General features: G+C 42.9%; 1 protein-coding gene across 8 annotated transcripts in view; it reads right to left on the bottom strand.

The window, feature by feature from the left end:
- RABGAP1L (RAB GTPase activating protein 1 like) overlaps positions 1 to 16,956 on the bottom strand; it is a 160,482-nt gene that overhangs the window by 86,926 nt on the left and 56,600 nt on the right. The window contains exon 1 of one of the 8 annotated variants that reach the window (XM_032446099.1): positions 3,925 to 3,929. The exons of the other annotated variants lie outside the window; for them this stretch is intronic. The gene's annotated coding sequence lies outside the window, so the exon portion shown is untranslated. Of the gene's footprint in view, positions 1 to 3,924; positions 3,930 to 16,956 lie in introns of those variants that run through there. 8 annotated transcript variants of the gene reach the window in all.

The raw sequence follows: 16,956 nt of genomic DNA, 5'->3' as shown, positions 1-16,956 counted from the left end.
AAGTCTTTAACTGTTAATCTGTAGCGATACTTCACCGAAGACTACTTTCAAGGTGAATATGTGTGAAGTGAATGATGAAATAACTTCTTTCACTTGCCATGCTATAACCGCCCTTACAGAGCAGTGCACATTTCCAGCCTGCCTGGTCATCATAAGATATGAGTCACTCAGGGGGTGCTGACACACTGGAGCAGGTTGCCCACGGAGGCTGTGGATGCCCCATCCCTGCAGGCATTCAAGGACACGCTGGATGTGGCTCTGGGCAGCCTGGGCTGCTGGTTGGCGACCCTGCACATAACAAGGGGTTGAAAGTAGATGAGCACCGTGATCCTTTTCAACCCAGGCCATTCTATGAATCTATACTCAATTCCATATATCATACACCAATACTGCAAGGCCAAACAACAGCAATTAAACCCTAAACAGAAGCCATACTTTTGTTTGAAATAAAGAGGATGAAGGACAATGAGTGGCACTTTCAAGCCAAAGGCTTCTGCTGACACAGGAGTGGACCCCCAGCCCTACAGAGCCCTGCTCACCCAGGCTTCTCTGCCAGGGATGGCTCCCTGCCCCATCAGGGACCTGCACTGCTAGAAGCCTGTGCTACTTCCTGCACTTCCCAAACACTTCTGAAGTATTTCGGTACCACCTCAGATAACTTTTCCTTTAATACTTTTTCTAGGCAATACTTTTTCTATAGCAATAACATTCTGCAATATTTCTCAGGTTTGGAAATCCATTGAAACCAACACACAAAGCATAAAAATAACTTTTCAAGGTAAGCGCTCAGGCACAGAAGATCAAACCTTGGCCCTAAAACTCTGCTGCCAGGTACCTGAAGCTGAAAATAAAAAGCTCATCTACAAAGAGACCGAACGCAGCCAACTTAATTTTGTACAAAAGCACAGGGAAGAAGAGGGAGAGAAGTGGATTTCAGATCCCCCATATCTTTTTGGTGAGAGATGTACAATGCTGACAGCACAGATGGCACCGGCTCAACCCTAATCAAAACTAATGAAGTTGAACTTGATACACAACCCTGTAATGAGCAGAATGTATTTTTGTTTTCCCAGTCATTTGAAAGTTATCACACAGCAACGGAATCATTAAGCCAGCACATTAACTGCACAGTGCATTGTAACAGAGGTAGCACTTGGGAGCACCTGAGAAAGGCTGCAGAAAACAAGGACACATATACTTTTAAATTGAACTGTATGTGGCTTTCCTATCCCAATACAATGTCTCATTGGTATCCCATATCCATAACCTGTAAAGGAAGAAGTCATGTTCAGATTTCTTAATAGAAACTTCACAAGGCATCACATTTTAAAAGAATTACCCACTCATTAGCATTTAAATTCATATATTGCATGTAACCAGCAAAGATCATGGTAATGAGCTAGATGACATTTCACTTTGCTAGCAGCTACAGCATTAAAGTCTTCATGCTTGAGGGACAGAGATAAATGAGGAGAACATGGAATAATGGAACAGGCTCACCAAGCCCACCATGTCACTGCTTCACTCCATGTAAAACTAAGCAGTCTGCATCTTTTGCTTTGATTCTTTTTAAAATAAGAATATGAAATACTCCGTAACGACTCATACCATGTCACTGCAGCACTGCAACTGCAGGGCTCCTTTACTCAGGGACAACACAGCTGTCCTGAGCTGTACTCCAGGGTGAGAGGAGGCAGCAACAGCTCAGGTGCCGGATTGAGCATCTGACAAACACTTACACGAAGCACAGACAGGCAACAGGAGCTGCAAAGTGAGAGGAGTCTGCCTGGCCGGCATGAAACTTTAAGATATCTCTGCTGCACCTTCTAACACAGCCCACAGCGTGAAGGTTCAGGACTGTGTGCATCCGCAGCTGGACTGCTCTGCTACAACAGACTGCATGCAGCTTTAATAGGAAAGCCTTCAAACTGAAAGATTAAGATTAAACTATGTTGAACACCCCAAGCAAACTGTGCTTCACCTGAGCTTTGTAAAAAGTTGGCAATGAAAACAGGAAAACTAGGTAACCTAACAAACCCTGCCTGATGCTGCCCCACTGAGCACAACAGCAGGAGTGAGACACATAGTAGAAAAGATCCCACTCGTGTAATGAACCCATCCCCAATAGCATTTTTATTAATTACTTTCATAAACATATATTGTGCCTTGCAATTAAGATTCCGTGTGCCGAGTTGCCATGGCAGCACAACTTCCCCAGAAGAAGAAATTGCCAGGGCTCAGCTGAGAGCAGTGCCTGGAGCTGGGCAGGAACCTTCTGCAGCAGGTCTGCAGGGCACCCAGGGGGAACAGGGCACAACGGAGAGGAAAAAACAGCTTCCTTGGTTCCTAGTGCAGAAATCAATGCAAGAAGAGCCCGCTGCATTTCCAGGGAGGCTTCAGAGGAATGCAAATGATGCCTTTTCCCTCCGATGGTCTGCTCCATCTCCTAATAGCTGGCAGCAGCGCGGGCAGATGGGCTGCAGCTATAAATAGGGCTGTGCCAGCTGCCTGCCCGTCCCTGTGCCGTGCCCGCTGTGCTGCTCTCCGCCAGCCCTGGGGCATTCAGTGCCCCGGTGTGAGCCAGATAATGAGGTGAGCAACGAGCTGCTTGCACCGTAATTAGCTCCTGGGATGATATCCCTTGCTGTAAAGGAAGCTATGAATGCCGAGAGAAACTCAGAAGTATAATTAATAATGCTGCGTGTTGTCTGCAGGCGCTTAACATTCAAGCACAATTCCTCACCATGACACCATTCTTGCTTTTGGTTACACAGAAATTAGTAATAGATAAAAATAAACCTCAAATACCAACCACAGAAGCCAAAAATAATGCAGCTGGGGAGCCAAGCCTGGCCCTCTGCATGAGTCAGCAGCAGGCAGGCGGGCGCGTGGCGAGGTGCAGGGTTTGCCCATCCCCATATCAGAGCAGTGCCCGGCACACCAACATCCTCCTCCTGCTGCTCCAAGACACAGGAACGACCCTAAAGCATCTCCTCGCTCCCACTGCAGGTCTGAGCAAGCACATTTTGCTTACATTTTTAAACACTGTAATTTTCCTTGAGTACGTCTGTCATATTGCACGTACTTCCTCAATAACCCTAATGGTTTCAAAATGGAGCTCTCATTTCTCTGCTAATCTATGTAAACATTTTACACAGCAGATCAAGGGAAGCAATCATTCTTTTGCACTCAGCACTGGTGATGTTGTATCTTGAATACACTGCTCACCAATGGGATGTTAGGAAGGCAGAGCACCCAGCAAAAATCACAGCAGATTCAAAACCACACTGCAGGTCTCCAAGACTTCAACAGACCAAGGTGCAGCTGCTGAGTAATGGAATAGTGATGGAATAGTGCCAGTCGTGCTCTGGGAAGAAAGCTGGGAGGGCTGACCTCCAGAACAGATAGATGGCCCTACCCCATCTCCTTGAAAGGCTCTTCAGTCATACAACGCATCTTGTCCTGGAGCTGTTTCTATCTGGGACCTCTGCTATAAAGCAGACCTGAGGAAGGGAAGGAGAAATTCTGAGGTGGTAACTGAGGATCCCACTCAAGAATTAGGCTCCAAACGTTGGTTTCAAGTCACCTGCTGCACTCAGTTTTCCCCAGCTCACTGCCTGGTTCTGAAGGATGGCACCGGCCAGGCACTACCACTTGCCTCTGATGCCCACTGGGATCCTCCAAGCCCCTGTATCCTCAGTGTGAGCACACACAGGGCCCTCTGCTCAGAGCAGCCCAGTGCATGCACAGAACAAGGCACCAAGCAGGCGGCAGTCACTTCAGCAGCTATGGAACAAGTCAGTAGGAGGAGACAGCATATACTCACAAGGTAATCTTTCTGACAAGGTAATCTTGAACACACTTTAACCCACGTACTGCTAACTTACACCGTCTTGACACTTTAAATATCCACTTTTCCCTCACATGAGAATTCTCCTCAGCAGCAGAGCCCGAGAAACAGGAACGTTCATTGCCACTTCCTGGGTAGCTGGCAGTTTTTGTCTCTCATAAGTGACTATCAAAGATTTCTTCTCAATTATATGCTCAGATTGCCAAATTGGGTAAAACACATCCTCTGCAGAACTTTCATCTCAACCTTGAAAAGATAAAAGTCATCTGTCTGAACAAGCTAAAAAGCACACAAGAGGTTTTTTCCAAGCACAGAGAAATACGAATCCATGGGGAACTTGAGGCATCGTCAACAAGGCTTAAAAAAATTCTTACCTCTATAGAAACATACAGCCAAACTCCTACAATGTTAGTGTTACTCAGCTAACGGGGAATCACAGAGTGGCTGAGGTAGGAGGGTACCTCTGGAGATTGCCTGGTCCTCTCTACAGCCATGAGCTGCTCAGGATCACCTTCAGGCAGCAGCTGAGCCATACCTGGGATGGAGATCCAGCAGCTTCTGGCTGGTGACTGTCATGACATCCAATGGAAAAAGAAAGGGTTTTCTTTTCAGAGATGTGCACATTTAGAGGACAAAAATAAGACCACAACTTCCATTTCTACAGCAGACAAGGCGTTTCCATCACAGCGAGGCTTCCAGGCCACAAACAAGTGTTTGGATTGTAAAACATTAAGCTCCTAGCACTACAGGAGAGCAGCAGAACAAAAGGTTTTTATCATTACTCTTCATGCTTTAATTACCTTTATCAAATGCCATCTGAGAGTAGCTATTTTTAAATCCCTCCACTTCATCTGTAATTAAACTGACTTAGCACAGATTTGATTCTTCCCTACACAGCTCCATCCTAAATAAAACTCAAGTGTTTTTTGGTGTAGAAAGTTTCCGAGGATATTTACGGACCGATCAATCTGAAAACAGCAGCATCCAGAAACAATGCTGGGTTTGAGCCGTCAGTCAAACCCAAACAAAAACATGTAATTGGGAAACAAAAGCAATATACTGAAATCACAGGATCACAATGATTGGAAGAGACCCCCAAGATTTAGCACTGCAAAACACTCTGGCAGCAGAGGCAGTTGGAGATTAAAAGATTTGGTTTTATGCAGTGGAAATATAATTTGTGATCATTTAAACACAAACTGACACCGTGTCTCCTATTATTACTTATACAGTGTTCCTTTTTTATGCATCCCTTTGGACAATGAAAACCAAATTGTCAGTTTCCTTTTTATTCATTAATTACCTTCAGTCGTTTCTTTTGCAGCTAATATCTGTTCCTAAAAAGTGTAATATTTGCAAAGAAGAAAATGAGACATTAAGTACTTTCATTAGCTCCTAATTACTCCTATTATAAACTGTCACTGTTACTTAGCCATTTCCTCTTTTCCTGAGCAAAACCCCTCTTAAAGCAAGGACAGAATTCAGTGCAGCCTTTCCATACCCAACCCAGAGAGCAGCCAAAGCAGCTCTCACTCAAACACTCACAGGATGCTCACATTGCAGGAGGGCACAGCAGCTCACAGGGCTCTACCAGAGGAGAAAACAAATCCATGCATCGCCACAAGAAACACCATGGAGCAAATGATGTTTTTGGCAGAGAGGCCATGGATATAAAGGGTAGAGAATAGGAAGAAGGCACAGAGATCCCAATACATAAAAAATTCAGGCTGCGTAATGTAAAAGCTTCTCTCTTTGACCCATTCAGAGCTGGATCAATAAATGCTTTTGAGGAATATTCTTAGCATTGTGTGACTTGCAGATATGTGTTAACTCAAAATATAATGCACATCTCCACTGTTCTGGCACCCTAAAGGAGTGCTAAATATAGCTCAGAATCCGACAATGTTTTTTGAAATACCTCATTTGTTCCCTCTGTGTTCTTCTGCTTTGATAATTATTTCTTTTCATCTCTCCCTGACTCACGCACAGAGGCGACCAAAGGAGAATGAACAAATAGAGGTGGGAGGAGAGTGGAGAAGTGGCACGGATTTGAAAAGCTTTGAATGCCTTCAATCATCTGGAAAATCACAAGAAGCAACCTTTTAACTTCTGTAATTAAAGACTCATGACACATAATGCTGAACAGCTTCAACAGTTCACTACTACGGACAATTACATTTTCGAGGCCTTTCTTCATTTTTATGCTGCTCCTTTATTTTCCAATACAGCTTTTCAACAGCAGCACTTTGGATGTCATGCTGGAAAACAGAATAAATAAGTATGCATTATCGTGTCCACAACATTAAGATGTTAACTCTCATTCACAAACATGTGGCATTTAAGATTTTAGGTTCCTCCTTCCTATACCTTCTTAGTCTCCATCTTCTGCCTGATTTTGGCAGCAGGTATTTCAAAACTACAATATGTAATCCTCAAAAGAGAGCCTGCTGTGCCACGTTCCATGCAAATCACACAGGACTGCATTGGGAACTGGTCACATCTCAATAAGACTCCCTCTATAATTCAAAGATAATGGCAGATATGCTGCAACCCAGAATTTGGATAAATCAGTACCTCCCTGTTGAACACAGAAAAGTTGTAAAGTAATGATATGTATTAAAGATACAAATTGTGTTTACATCTGGAGAGAGAGAAGTTAAATACAAACTGAGGGAAAAAAAAGTATTTTCAATCAAATCAAAAGACATGGAAATAACATAAGATAGACAGAAAGCGTGGCTGTACAATATGGTGACTGCAGGCTCCTTCTCTTCAAGGAGATGCTTCTTCAAGGGGAGACAGCACTAATTCTATCACTGCTCAGGCCCAGGAGATCAGATTCCGAGCAAACAGAATGAATTTGAAAGTAATCCATGTCAGACCCGTTAATACCACAACATACATCTCCTTGACATTAACAGAGACCAACAGACACAAATAAAGTGCAGACAGCAGATAATCTGCTTATGTTTCTGCTCTGCTTTTTAGGTAAGAATGGATTTTGTGAAATGAAAGGGCTCACTGAAAGCTGCATGCAAAGTTATTTTGCTAGTGCTTATTCAAGAGTTCTTGAATTTAGAAGGATGAAAACATGGCTGGTTATTTCTCCTGAATAGCCTCCCACTGCTATGAGCGAGGCTCTCCATCGCCAGGTGTTTAATCTTCATCCTATGCAAGTGAGCTTAAGAAAACCAGGAAATTTGTATCCATCACAAAGTATTTTCTCAGCCTGCTGCTATAACAGACTTACAGATGGACCCACACATTATGGATGTGTAGACAACTCAATGAAGGCAGCAAAAAAATTACTGCTTTTTTAAATACAAATGGGGAATATGAGAATAGTAACTATTAGCACACGTTCAATAGTTGCAACAGACTAAATACCATATGTATATATAATGCGTTAGATGCTAAAGGAGACCAACCAGCAAAAATTAAGAAGCAAACTATATTAGCATTTCACTTCTGAGAAGAATGTGACCCGCTATAATTAAGATAAATGCTTACATTACACTATGGGTACATGTAGCACGTAGAACATTATTCACTGTAACTGAAATTAGAACATTTGATACTATGGGCTTTCCTAGGCAGGTAGGTGCCACTGCCACAGACAACGGCATTACCCTGCTGACCTAACCATTCCCTTCAGACCTGCAGTCCCCATCCTGCCTTTCTCCTTAGTAGAACCATGCAGAGCTTGGCAACGTAAGGATCTACTGAACTATTCTGCATTGAAATAGCAAGAAAATCCTCAAGTGCTGCACCAAAAAAATCAGGTGAAGAGGCTCTACAAATCTTTGTCTACGTGCTGAACACATGTTCTCTGACAGTAACTTTCATCCTGCCAACTGCAAGTACAGACTGATACCATTCAAGCCCCACCTTGTAATTGGAAGCATTTGTCTGTATTGTTTCTATTTTATATCTCTCTTAAAGGCTTCATCATCACTTCATGACCTAGCTTGTCATTTCTATGGCATTTGTTGCAACAAATAACAAGGCCAGCTTTCAGCACCCAATTACAGGGACAATGTTACCCTGTAAATGAATAAGACAGCTTTTCATTAAACTTGCTCTCACCAATACATCACTACCAGTGATGCATCCTGATGGATTTTAGTCTTGGTTCTTATGGAAATCAACCTTCCCCAGCCCACGTGGGGCTCCTGCCTCCCTCCCTCAAGATCTCAAGGGGCAGAAGAGATGCTCTCCAACCAGCGATGGGTAACTAATGCAGAGCTGCTCCATGCTGCCTATCCTACTTGTAGACAAACTGTTTATGAGTGTCATAGAATCACAGAATTTCTCAGGTTGGAAAAGACCTCAAAGATCACCAAGTCCATAACCTAGTCCTAACCATAGTACTTGTACCTGTGAATAGCTAGCTGTTTCCTAATAGATGCTGGATAACACCTTCACATTCCTTAGAGCCTACAACACTACATCAATGACGTACAGGTTTCTCTGAGCAGGGAAAGGTAACGTCCTTCACAAGATCTCCCTTCCCTTATTTACATTTTGGGTTGGGTAAAACATTCTTCGTGACACAGATTTCATCTGAAATTCAGGTAACTCTGCACAAGCTGTCCTCATTCCCATTTCTCCTCTGTAGTTCATTTTGAGGGAAAGTACATTATTTTTCTAGCATTCAAGTTAGTTACCCTCCATTTCTTCCAGAAAGGGCATCCCAGCTTACTCTTCCATCCAAAGGCCTGTAATCTTTACTTTGGGCGGTTAGCTGGGTATTACTAATTATTAAAACAAGTGCACCCTGTCGTGGGAAATCAGAATGAAGATAGGTAAGGGTGGCTGTGAAAGCTTCTCTTGTCTCTCTTGCTCAGTCCTATGGGGAGAAATCAATTAACTAATCAAACACATAAGAAGAACATCGCTCCATAAGCCAATATCTGACAATTCTCCAATCACCAAAAGCATCACTGGTGCTCAGAGGCTTCACTCAGTCCTATCTGCTGTGTTTGCTTCCAGGTTCCTGCAGCACCTCCTGGCCCTGCTCCAAGCCCTCCCTGGAGCCCTGCCTGTGCCCAGATGGGCTCTCTGTGTGTGGTGCAGTGGGAGAAGGACATCCTTCCTCAGCCTCCCATTTTACATAAGCCTAAACAGCAGCCCTATGCACAAGTCTTCACCCAAACAAAAAGTAGAAATTCAGTGTCCTTAGGCTGGTTCTGTGATCCAGGACCACATCTCAAGCATAACACACAGGTTCTGCCTTGCTGGTACGACACTGAGCGCTCACACTCCTAAGCATTCTCCAGGAGCATTTATCTCACAGGTCTACATGGTCTGAAAACATTCCACCTCCTGGTGTTCCTTCTTGGAGTCTGGGATGAGCATTAGGTCTCAAATCTTGAGAGGCAGAACTGCAGAAGGCAGAGTGAAAAAGAGCTCAGCACAAACTCACATGCAGCCCTACATGCCCTTTACCTCCTCTGAATTCAGTACTAACAACAAAACAAGTGCTAACCAAAGGTTGTCCATTTTACAGCCTTATAGCTACACATCTGATCAGGCTCTGAGCCCCCCCAAAAAAGACCAAAATAAAAACAAGAAAAGAATTTTTTCCAGTCACTGCTGAAAGCAAGTTTAGAACCAAACTGGTTACCAAAACCACTAATATATCAGGAGACAGAAAGAATCAGGTCCAAATTTAAAGCTACATTATCTAATTGTGAATATTACAATTACTTTGAACATAAGCGATGGTTAGTAAGACAGGATATAAATCTACTGGCAGCAAATATTAAATTCAGGCTCTAAATCTTAATTGTGAATTCACAGAACCCCAAGAACAATCAAATATAAAAGTAACACAATGCATGCTAATACTGCCCTAATTTTGAAGTAAAATGATTAATAAGAAAGCAGGTCAACTCAAGTACAGCCAAAGATGCTGCTGCAATGGAGCAGAAAGAACTGACAAGGCTGAACCAAGAGAAAGCACAGACATAACCTGAGCTTGATTTATACACATGAGATTATTTTCTTGCAGACAATGAGGAAGGCACAAATAATAAACTGAAGCGTGACCACCGATCTTCTGTTATGCAGAAAGCTCTCAGAGGCTGCAAGGCTTCTTGTCACAGGAGTCAAGGAATCATGTTAAATGTCTAACAAGAAACCTACACAATGCTAAAAATACAAATAGAGAGAGAAGATCACAGCTTTGTATATGAATTATTTTTCCATTAAAAGAGTACATTTACTACCAGGTTTCAGATTTCAGCTCTATTTTTGAATGTTCAAATATTCTGTCAGTCAGCAGAGACAGTATCAGATGGCACTCATGAAAAATAAGATACAATCTCAAACTAATTAATTTGCTATACGATGCCTTTTATGTTCATATAATCTTACTCTACTTCAAGTGAGAACAGGAAACGCTGTTAAATGACAAAGAGTGATGTAATAGATGCAGAATAGGTTGGGACATAAGGGTTCAGCAAATCTATAACAAAATGTTGCCAGTGTCTTTGGAATTCAGACATTCTAATAAACATTCTAATATAATTACTTTGCAGAGCTACATTCTTATGTTTTTACTGAAATAACCTATATTTTAAGTTTCTCAATAAGCTTATAAAATAACGGTAAAAAATGCATTATGTATAAAATAAGCACTTTAGCTATTTTACTTCACACAGATGAGAAACGTGACTTTTCTGACCATACTTTAACATAATGTTTTCAGTTCAGCACACACACACAGATGCACACTTTCATTATGCAAGTCCTCTGTTCTCATTAGTAATGCTGCTGATGCATTTGTCTATACTGTAATGGAGCTAGACATGAGTCATGTCGTGTAGTTGCCTAAAAATCACAAGTCCAGGGCTCTCCATATTACTGGTAACTTAAATAGAGAGAACTGAGCACAGGCTCCTTTGTATTCCAAGATTCTCCCAAAGTCAACAGGAATTCTTCTTGCAGAAGGAATGAAAAATTAGACCAAAATATCTGTAATTAATAATTGTAACAAGCTGACAGCTTTAGAAACTGCTAAAGGGACTAACACTCATGTGGAAGTTAGCAGAGAAAAAACACAAACGTACCTTAAACACCAGTTTTATTCACAGAACACTTTCAACTGATGCTGGTTTTAAAGAAAATGTGAACGTGTTATTAGGGGCAAACCACATGTACTGTCTCTAATTGCAGAGTGAAAGGGGTGGGATGAAAGTTCACTACAAAAAGCAGGTGAGAAAACCCAGTTGTGGAGATATGCTGATGGGCAGGGCAAGCTAGATGCTGCTTCCAACCTCGATGCCTGTACAGCAGCAGGATGGCCAGGGCGGCACCCAAAGAGGCAGCCGTATTTCATCCAAGGAACGTGACAACAAAGCCAACAACTGCCCAGCCCTCACTGTGCCCATCAAAGACCTGAAGAGCCCATTCAGTGGAATGATGCTGTCAACACCTAACTTGCCATTGATGAGCCAGCGCTCATAGAGGTGCAGCAAACAGCAGAACCTCTGAGAGCTCATGAATCTCGGAGCAGATTAGATTCTAATCACTATGTCAAAATGTTGACGCTGTCTGCAGCGGGGTGGCTCTGGGAAACACCAGGCCCAGCTCCCATGGTACTCCCCTGTGAAGGAGGGAGTTCACATGGAATGAGCCTTGGCAATGAAGGGATGACAGGAAACATCTTCATTTCTTGCTCAAGTGGGTGAAAACACCAGCAGGGTTAATTTGGTTTCAGAATGCTTTAGCTAAGCTGGAGGTTGAAATCAAACAACACATCTCTTCAAACACACACTTCTCTTTTGCAATTCAAAGTTACACTCCTCTCATCCTTCTGATTTTCAGTCTTGGCATGGTGTCAGCTCACTCCTCTCCTCCACACCATGAATTCCTCTTCCACCACAACAGCAGCTCCAGCAGTGATGATGCTCGGCTGCTCCAAGATGGCCAACAAAGAACCAGGCAGAAAATGGCCAAGGATGGTTGCCCCTGCCTGGCTGACCTCATGCAAAGAAACTAGCCCAGAAGAGTGCAGATGAGATAGAGAGCACAGGCACTCGGTTAGTGCTTCATAATCTAATAGTTAGTAGTTCAATTGTCAAAGAGATCTATAATTACACTGTTTGAATCAGAAACCTGATGCCGATGGTACTGATGCTAACAGCTTCCTTTCCTTTTTATAACTACAAACATCTCACATCTTTTGGATCAGCTGTTGTTTATTAAACTAAAACTTCCCTAATATTTCTTTCAGTACCCCAGAACCTCTTCTTGATAGGAAACAGACATCGTTTGTTCCATGGCCAGATGAAAAGTCAGTGCTGCTTTTCTACAGGATCAATTATTCCATTTCTCTCTTGACTCTTACCCCAAATAAATCACAAACAAATATTCCTCACCTACATGACATTCCAAATCTCTTTTTACCAACATCGAACATTTTTTGGCTTGCTCTAAATCTATTTTTTCTACCACAGACAAAATGAGCATCACAAGAGCACTTTGTTGTGAGTTTTATTTTTAAAATACAAGCATCACTTAATGCAGCAGATCCATCAAATCAGAGGACCACCATGCACAACTATACCAATGACCAGCTGTACCAATGTCTAACTGTACCAATGCCCAACCATCACAACCATGCTGCCCCCCCAGAAGCACTTCCAAGGCAAGGTAACTCAGAAGCAAGGAATGCATGAGGAAAACCTCCAGCTGCACTTCAGCAATTACCCTCATTTACTCTCAGCAAAATTGAAGGAAACATAAAGAAGAGAAAGGAATCTCCATAAACTCCTCCAAAATGCCAACTCACCACCAAAACAGTTTCTTTACCTGTAAATTTACAAATAAAAGCAGTGACACATCGTATTTCAGCCCAAAAGAAAAAGCTGTGATGATCTGGCACCTGTGCCTGAGGCTGACTGCCAAAACACACAAATTCTAGTAAAAAAGGTTTAGCAGCACGTTTGTTTTGATACCACGGGATGCATCTCAAGTAGACTCAGGGCTAGACACAGCTCCTTTGAAGGATACGACCCCTCTTATAACCTCATAAAGGCTTTTACAGAAGTGAAGAACATATCAAAGTATCAGCAAACCTGGATTTTAAATTCATATTCAAATAAAATCTTAAAAAGCCAGAGATCAAGCACAGAAATTAAAGCAGAGTCAGCAAATGATACTAATTAACTGCTGCTTCCTGAGGTGCCAGATACCAGAAAGTACGGCCTCCTTCAGTCCTGAGTAGAAAAATTAAAGATCTTAAAGATAACGTTGTCACAATAGCATGGAATTACGTATTTATTGGATTACTTTAACGTTTTATTTGTTCTTCATAAACCACTCCAAGTTATTGCCTGGAAAACATGAAATAGCCAGTATTTCAGAGACAGCAGCGTGGGGTGAAGGCCTTTCCCTGACAGCCTCCTTGCTGGTTTGGCTTTGGTCGTTTCAGTGCAGACTGTACTTATCTGACTCCAGCCACAAAGCAGCCCTCAAAGCCCTTGAAATGAAGAGAAAGCTCCCACTGAAACCTGCTGTTATATAACTGTTTACAATCTTAAAGTATACACATATGTGTACACATACAAGCTGCGTGAGCAGTCATTATAGAAACTGGAGAGCCAAAAATCCACCTGGTTATAACGCGATTATTTTATGATCCTGTTCCCCCACTGAGGGCACAGGTGGAAAGGAGACCAATCTGCTCCTGACCTAACAATTCATTACTCTCATCACACAGATCTCTCCTTCAAATGTTTATTTTTAACTTACTGCTTGCCATTAAAGATTCCAATCCACAACCTCCTGCAAAAGCCTTGCTGAAGACACAGAAAGCATTACTGCCTTCAGCAGCCCATCCCGCTGCTTCTGGGGCAGATCACCTTCATGCAGCCCAGTCCAGCAGGAGCCCTTCAGTTCTCAGGGTGCAGGGTGAGGTGAAAGAGGAGCCCAGAACAGCTGGGGGAAAGGAGGCGAAGCAGGGCCCTGCTTCATCCTGTTGCTGGAACAATTTAAACCGCCCCAGGTTTAGTCAGTGAGCATGAATCAGAGATTTAAATGGCACGCTGCACTGAAAAGGATCTACAGGGATAGAAAAGAGGGGGGAATGTATCTTGCAAAAGGACACAAATGCCTTAGATTTGATGCTCACCATTTCAGCATAGATATGAGCGCAGACATCCAGTACCACAGCAGCATTAAGCAGTGCCTGGTCCCCAAAGCCCCAGGCTGGCTGCCCTGCACAGCATACCAGCAGTGCCCAGCCAAGTCCCCAGCAGCTCCTGCCCCACTGCCCCAGCAGAGCTGCTAACGAGAAGCTGCATGCTGCCACCAGTTAATAAGCGTTCAGAGCCTGGGGCTGCAGCAGACCTCTTGCAGAGGTCAGAACAGATCAGCTTCAGCGCTGGAAACATCATTTGTCCATTTACAATTATAAATTTAAACATCACACAAGAACAGCTTTTAAATAATACATGCCCAAGTATAAATAACACTCGAGAGATCATTCAAGGGCAGAAACCTTCACTGGATGCAGGTATTCAAAGACTCTCCTACCTAAAGAATGGGAAATGTGAAGTACCTGCATGCTCTATGAGTGATGCACCTCATTGTCTCTCTGTCACCCCATCATACTTTCCCAAGTCACTATCTTATTTCTCATTTAAGTATTTCATTACCTGGACTTCATCCGTGAAGCATTTAAGCTTATTCAAATAATTTACAGAAGAAAAACAAGACAATAGGCAGATGTATTCCACGTCAAGAAAAGGAAGAAACAAAAGGCAATACCTCAATGTGATTAATGCTGACATCTCTGATCCTCCTCAAAATTTCAGCTTGTCCCTTTTCCTAATGCTGCTGCTCATAAAACTGAAACCATGGGCCGGAGTGAATGGCACATACAAGAAGTAAAACTTCTTTCCCTGGCAATCATTGCATGTATACAAGTTTCCTTTCAATCAGAATCATCTGTGCTTTGCTCACAGCGAGCAGCAGGGTGATGAGCACAAACACCCGCAGCATTTCTGCCATGTTCTTCTCAGGAGGGTCAGGCAGCAGACAGGGTAAAGCAGTAATAAAATCCCAAAGATCTACAGGCATTTTTACGGCCTCAAATAGCATTTCCCAGCCTGCTGTCAGCACATCTGAAAGCACAAGGGCCTCCTTCTACTTGCCCTGTCCTTCGCAGTACTTCAATAAAGGAAAAGCCCAGAGAAATGGTGGATGTGAAAGTGAGATGAGTGGTTGGCAGAGTTTCCTCCAGGCTCTGCTGAGGAAGAGTGCCCTCAGCAGCCTCTCCTCTGCTTGTGCACTGCCCTAGGCCCATGGAGCCCTACTCATGTTTTCTGGAAGGATTTTCCTGCTATCAAACAGAGAAAGGAGTCTATTAACAGAGCTTTGCATTTTGGCTCAGCAAACATCGCACATTCCTCCCTGAAAAGGCAGCTCCAGGCTGGGCACATCACTGCCGAGCTGCTGCTGGCAAAGGCTTCTTCCCACTGCAGCAGCACCCCGAGGCACAGACACAGACATTCAAATGGCAGCACAAAAATCCACAGCCCATAGGCTGGGCCACAAGCGTATCACGGAATCAATACGTAATATGGAAAGATGAAAGAGCTCCACATTGAGAACCAGCCATGGGATAGTATACAAACTAATTCATTTCCCATCAACTTGACATCCCGTTGCAGCAACTACCTTTTGTTTGTATTGAAACTCCTTCTGCAGAATAAGAAGCTAATGAAACTGCAAATCATTGCGTCGATGCTTGACTCTAAACAGCCAATTTCTAATATTGGCTGGCACATCACCAAAAAAAAGCAGTTTTTACCAGCTTTGCTGAGGGTGAAAACAAAGCACAGCTACAGATATTCAGTTGGCAAATACTAACACAGTAAAATATTTGTAATTACAAAATAAATGCTGTTTTTAAAAGGTTTTCATAAACTGTTCCATGAAAGGCGGCTCATTAAAGAACAGTGAACTGCTCAGCAGAGGACACACAAAGATTCTGCCCAAAAATAAACCCAGCATGACGCCTCGTGCTTTACCAAGTACAATCACAAGACGTGTTTGTAAGCAGAAGTGGGGAAAAAAATACATCTTACTATGAGAAAATCAGTAAGAAAACACTTAAAACAACACCTTACGCTTCTTGTGGCCACAGTTTTCCTTCCCTGTAAGGAATGCTTTAAGAGGAAATCACTTGGGTGTTTCAGGAAATAAAGGAGCACATGATGCTTGGTGAAGAGAAAGTCACTTTCCTGGTCGCACTTCGGCTGCCATTGCATGATTGGGGTTTTCCTGCTGTTTAATACAAGATGATGAAACTTTACATAATAAAGACAGACTGAAAATCACAACTGACAGGCTGGAGATTGAAATTTCTACTGGGCTTCTTTTAAACCCACCAAAACATCCAGCCTTATCATTTCTGGAAGAGAATTCAGCACCAGCTGGAGTCCTCAGACAGCATTAGTAAAACAGCAACAAACCTCCCTTAGATAACTCTTGAAATCAGGAGTTTAAAAAGCTTGGAAAAAAAAAATAATGAAACACACTTACTAAATGGACAAATTCATGTGACTGACCACCACGTCAAATTCTGTCATCCAGGGAACAGCACCAGGAAACACAGAGTTGAACTTGGCTGGGGATAATTCAATAAACTCCAGGTTTATATAGAACAGGCTGGAGCATGATTTCAGAGCGAGTGAAATTCTGGCTTCAGATACATGCAAGTCAGTTCTCTTGCACCAGCATTAGATTGATGTTCAAAGAAAAATAAAGCAGGGAACCTGGATACCTACAATTCATATGCAGGGTAGGGGATTTCTCCCAGATTCTGTCCCTTCAACATCAGCCTGAGGGCCCAGGAAAGTGCCACGCGCCAGCTTGACACATGGGGAGGGAGGTATTACTGCCTGCCCCATGGGCTGCTGCATCAATCCTATGGGGCTGCACAAGCAGGGTTCAGCTAAGGCACTACTGATACAAATGAGCTAGTACTGATACAAATGAGCTAGTACTGATACAAATGAGCTAGCTTGTGTATCTCAACACTTTTGAAGCTACAGCACCACATAAATACGCACCTGGCGCCTTCAAAGTTGCAT

This window comes from Coturnix japonica, chromosome 8 (assembly GCF_001577835.2).
Source record: "Coturnix japonica isolate 7356 chromosome 8, Coturnix japonica 2.1, whole genome shotgun sequence".
Taxonomy (NCBI): Eukaryota; Metazoa; Chordata; class Aves; order Galliformes; family Phasianidae; genus Coturnix; species Coturnix japonica.
The sequence above is the reverse complement of the archived record's forward strand: the minus strand, read 5'-3'. Positions and strand labels throughout refer to the sequence as shown.